Source organism: Octodon degus, unplaced genomic scaffold (genome assembly GCF_000260255.1).
Source record: "Octodon degus isolate 3935 unplaced genomic scaffold, OctDeg1.0 scaffold00134, whole genome shotgun sequence".
In the NCBI taxonomy this organism is placed as follows: Eukaryota; Metazoa; Chordata; class Mammalia; order Rodentia; family Octodontidae; genus Octodon; species Octodon degus.
The window spans coordinates 6,156,490-6,162,147 of NW_004524710.1; the positions used below are offsets into that span (position 1 = coordinate 6,156,490).

The 5,658-nt window shown below is 41.3% G+C and overlaps 1 pseudogene; it reads left to right on the forward strand.

Annotated features, from left to right (window-relative positions):
- The first annotated feature begins 4,613 nt into the window (after positions 1–4,613).
- LOC101570878 overlaps positions 4,614–5,658 on the forward strand; it is a 4,464-nt pseudogene continuing 3,419 nt past the window's right edge.

Genomic DNA, 5,658 nt, shown 5'->3' on the forward strand with positions numbered 1-5,658 from the left:
CTTCCAGCCTGTTTGGAGGGGTCCATGTGGGGCAGAAACCCACTCAGCCTGCATAGGTGATCTGTAGAGTGGACCAGGGCACCTTTGAGCCTTTGAAGGTCTATACTCACAGCCCATATTCAAACAATGTAATTCACTGATGGGCGCCTCCTTTTTCTAAACAACCCCATGGTAGGGCAAGAAGCATTTCTGCTGGCCTGGAACTCTTGTCTCTTACCTTACACACCCCACATACAAATTGCTGTGAGGAGAACTACTGTCTTCACAAAGGAAAAAAAAGATAATATAAACCAAGTGAAGCATAGGATCTATACAAAAATACTACAGTGAAAAATAAAGGAACAGGGAGAGCAAGTATCAGATGAAGAACATTCACTAGAAAAGTATTACTAAGGAGTATCTAAAAATTGAGACCAAACATATTGCTTTGATATATATATATATATATATATATATCTTTTTCCAAGTGTGAGTTCAGAGTAGTAGTTTGGGAGAGATAATGACAAGCAGAAGAGAAAAACAGAAGCAGCAATTGCCCAGGAATGAGGCCGAGGAATAAAACCTGCCTTTCTAGTTGTAAAGAGCGTTTGTAAGCAGCACCAGGGAAGCCAGGCACTGCTGAAAATGTCCTAAACAAGTACGTGGGTCCCAGGGTGCCAGGACTGGGGAGCTGTCCAAGATTAAAAGCAAAAAGAGAAGCGCTGGGTACCAAGGCAGTCCAATACAAGTGTGATGGTTACTTTGACCGAGAAAATAAAACTAAGAGAAGAAGCAGTTAATGCTTTAATTTGTTTTGTCTCCTTTTTCTAATTGTTTCTCCTTTTTGTCTTTTTCATTTCTTATACATTCCTTTCTTTTTTCTTTCTTCTTTGAATTTTATGTGCATATATCTGGTATTATGAATAACTAGTTGGAAGACAATACTATGTATTACAATAAATGCTGTGAAATTCATACTACTTTATTAAGTGAAAATATGTATCACTTGTAAATTTTTTCTGTTTTAATTCTCATTTGTACTCTCTTTAAAATACAAAAATAGAGAGATGTTTTTTTCTTTAATTTAAGGAAGTGCTTTAATGTTTTAATATGCATTTTCTATTGTTGCATTAAAATCTGTACAAGTGTAGCAGTTCAAATTCCACATTCGTCTATTGCTTCATTGTTTCTGTGATTAGAAATCTAACACTTGTACCAAGTTCTCTGATTTGGGCTTCAAAAGACTAAAATGAAAGACATGACCATCTGTTATCTGAAATATCTGCTGAGAATCTTCGTAATCTCAGCATTCTAGGATGACAACAAGTTTGAACCTAGCCTGGTAGCTTAGTGAGACCCTTCCTCAAAATTAAAAAAAAAAAAAAAAAAGTGGCTGGGGGTGAAGTTCAGTGCAAAAGTCTTGGGTTCAATTCCCAGGACCAAGAAAAGAGAAAAAAAGAATCATTTTCTGAATCCATACTGAGAGTCTTGGCAGATTTCAGCATTTGCCTTTGTAGTTCTGAGACTCGTGCTTCCAGCTTTTAGTTGTGGGCCGTGTTCTCAGAGGCTACCCTTGTTCCTCCTCATGGGAGCCTTTCCTATCTTCAAAGGCAATGACAGTCCATAAAATTCTTCTTGTGCCCCTAATCCGTCTGATTCCCATGATCAACCAGCAAAGACTCTGCTTTTAAGAGGGCTTGTGTGACTGGATTTGGCCCATACAGATAAACCCCTTATACCGTAACATCACAGCAAAGATAGCTTATAATCTTGGGTTCTAGGGGTGAGAGTAAAATATTTGGGGTTATTTTTGGAATCCTGCCCACCACAAAAATATAACTACAGAAATATCCTTCAAAGAAAAGGAAGGAGTGAATCTGTTCTGTAATACCTTGAAACGACACATTTCTCTCAATGATAAACAATTGATCCATTCAAAACCAAGCACAAGCATTTGGACAAGATCAGACTTCTTTGTAGTGACATAAATAAGATACGTAAAGAACAGGATCTACAAAAAATACTACAAGGGAAAAGGAACAAAGTCAGTAAGAATAAATGAAGAACATTCACCAGGATTTATTACTAAGGAGTGTCAAAATTGAGCACAAACATATAGCTTTGACTTAAAGGAAAAAAATATAAATTTTTTTTCAAATACAAGATCAGAGCAATAGTTTGGGAACATAAGGGAGAGATAATGACAACCAGAAAAGACAGACAGAAGCAGCTATCATTAAAAACTAGCAGTTTAGTATTGCCCATAATGTTCTCAAAGAAAGAAAATATAAACAAACATCTAGTTTGCCTGTTTATATACACAAAACTTACAAACACTATATGCAATAAAATTGTTATTAACTCTTCCTCCTCAGGTGAGTGGACTCCCTCACCAAGAGCTCCCTGCATGATGTGCTTCCTCCACAGGCCCTTGGGCACCAGACTAACAACCTTGGACTGAAACTTACAATGCTGAGGGAAAGATAAAATATGCTGAAGAAGAGCCTGAACAAGAACAGAGTCTTAAACTGGTAACGTTGGGATGCGCAAACTACCAGAGGGTTTAAAACCTGAGATTACCTTTTCTTTGACTTGACAGTCAGAACAAGCAGAGAAATGAGGACAGTGAGGTCAGAGATGTGGGATTTTCAGAGCTCGCCCAGCTAGTAGGTAGTCAAGGCAGGATTATAAACCCAGAAAGCCAGTGTTTGTGTCTCTAACCAGACTATGATGGGACACTGCAAAAACACAAGCAAAACAAAACAGGTAGAAGGAAAGCAGAAGAGAAGGAACAAGTACAGTCTTGGTGGCCTTGTTCATGGTCTGCTGCGTACAGCATGTTGAAGGCTGAACCATGTGCTGGGCCCAGAGGGCATATGTCTATGTTTCTGTATCTTCTGCTACTTGAGGAGCTGGCTCCGTGAGCTGCGCCACCAGTGGCTGTGGCCCAAGACCCACAGCAAGGAGCAGATCGTGGAGCTGCTGGTTCTGAAGCAGTTCCTGGTCATCTCACCCAGTGAGCTAAATGCCTGGGTGTGTGAGCAGGGCCCTAAAAATGGAGAAGAAGCTGCAGCACTGCTGGAGTTTGTGTAGGAGCAGCTAGAGAAGACACCACTATAGGTCTCAGGTGACCAGGGACAAACACTTCTGCTTTGCAAGGCTGAACTGGTGACAGTGTCCCAGAGGTCATAGGGTGGCTGTGTCTAAGTGGTGAAGCCCCTGCCCAAGTATGCATCTTGGGGATCCCAGCCCTCACAGGACACCACTGGCTGGGAAAGCGGCTTCAGAGAAGATGCAGTGGCAGCTGACAGGCTTCCTCCAGAGGCCTAGAGGTTACTGAAGATAAAAGACATGGTCCTAACTTGTTCCCCTGGGAGGACACAGCTAGATCCCTCCCAGGTGAATCTTTGCAAAGATAAACGGTAGCAGGGCAGTGGCCACCCTGGCTCCCTGGGTGGTGAAATGTAGGCTAAGATCAGGGGCTCATCACCAGCTGAGGTGTGTCAAGGACAAGAGCCGGGGCAGACTCTGTGCCTTCCTGGGTGAGGACACTGCCCATGCTCCTGCTTGTGCCAAGCTGGTGAACAGGAGGACAGGTTACAAAGAAAGCAGAAAAATGCTATACGGAGCAAGGAGGCACATTTGTCTTGAATATGGAAAGAGCTCTGCTCTAAGTTCAGTCCTGAATAAACAGGAGGATCCGCACTGGAGAGAAGCCCGATGAGTGTGAAGAAAGTGGGAAAGCCTTCATTGGGAGCTCTGCCCTCATCATTCACCAAGGCGTCTACACAGGTGAGAAGCCATATGAATGTGATGAGTGTGGTAAGGCCCTTAGTCAGAGTTCAAACCTTATCAAATACCAGAGAACACACACAGGAGAGAAGCCCTATGAGTGTAAGGACTGTGGGAAAATCTTCAGCTAGAGCTTCAGTCTTCTTGCATATCATAGAATCCATACTGGGTAGAAGCTACACCAGTACACCATGTGTGGCAAAGCTTTTAGGCAGATTTCACATCTCCTGAGACAGTAGAGAGGGTCCATGGTGTTAGAAATGAGCAGGAACTTCAGCTCAGAGATTCCTGGGCAGGTCAGGTCAAGATAGAAAGCCAGTGGGAAACTATTGAAACTCCTGTGTCTTACAACTAATGAGTGTGACAGAAGTTTCACTGAGAAAATAGGACTTATTAAACATCAAAAAAATCCACATTAGTGAGAAAACCTATCAGTGAAATGCATGTGGAAAAGGCTTCACCTGAACTTCATACCTCACTCAACATCAGAGGAGTCACATAGGGAAAAAAATTTGGTCATAGTAATCCCTTGTATGCATAGCAAAAATGGTACTTGTTTGTCATTGAACTGAAGCTACTTAGGGCCAGGGAGATAGCTCAGTAGAATAGATGCCTGCCAGAACTGAAGCCACCTGGAGCTTTGCTGGCAAAAGAATTTGTGAATGAGGGTTTTATTTACTAATTACATCATCAGGTGTTTGTGCATTCTAGAAAAACATGCTTTCTGGTGGAGGTGAAGGGAATTATTTTCTACATTTTAGAAGGTGATTGGAATAGAACTGAGTTCATAGAAGACTATGGTAGAAATTTTTGAAGGTGGTAGGACCTGAGTATTTTCTCACATGCTGGAGCTATATGAGCCTCCAGACTCTCTGATTTCCATAAGCCTGCACATTATGCTGTCCTTCTGTGACCGTATGTTTTCACTGTCATGAACCCACCATAATTGGTCAGATTCATGAAGCTTTGCAATCCGTTCTGTGCCTTGCTTACAGGTGCTAATAAACACTTATTCATGTGCGCATGAAGTCACCTATATAACTCTCGAAGTCTGATGGTCCAGACTTTTGGGAAAGTTTTCATCATGATTAACTTACTTGTATCTAAAGAATTGAAATTCTAGAATCTGAATCAATCTAATGCTTTTTTTTTGCCATATATATAAGACTGATAGGTGGGGTGGATGTGGGGTAACTTTGACAGAACTCCTTTTTCTTGCCTAGGAATTCTATTCAGAATGCCTTCAATGGCTTCATCATTGAACCATTATCGATGTGCATTACCCACGAATTCTACTTTTCTCTGATGTTAATTGTGCTACTCTTGAGGGAGAAAGTTCTTCCTATTCAGTTGGTGTGAAAATAGTGCCATAGTCAGAATAAAATGATTCCTATTCTGAGGTTTAAAAAGATTGTTATTAAAACTTAAAAGTCATAGATTAATATTTCAAAATATGCCTGAGATTAGGTAACATATTTTCAACTGAATTTCCTTGAATAAATGGTTGGAAAGGAAACAAGCTAGGCAAGTAATAAGTAGAAATCCCGCAAACAGGTCTTGTATTCACATGTTAACTGCTTCAACAAATAGTGTCCCTCAAATACCAATAGCTAAACAAAAAGTGTTTTTATTGCTTCGTCACTGTTCACTTTGTGACAGGGATGTCAGATCATTCTGTGGCATAGCATTAAAGGAAAAGCAAAAACAGTGGGCAGTAGGTCTAATGACATAGAATGTCTAGGCCAAGAAGTGGCATGTAGGGGCTGGTGAGACGGCTTATTGGTTTAAATCACCTACTTAGAAAAAGCTTAGCAAAGCTCAGGGACCGCGGTTCAATCCCCCAGCACCACATTCCAGCCAGCCCTGCCCCCTGGTGGGCTGAGCTGG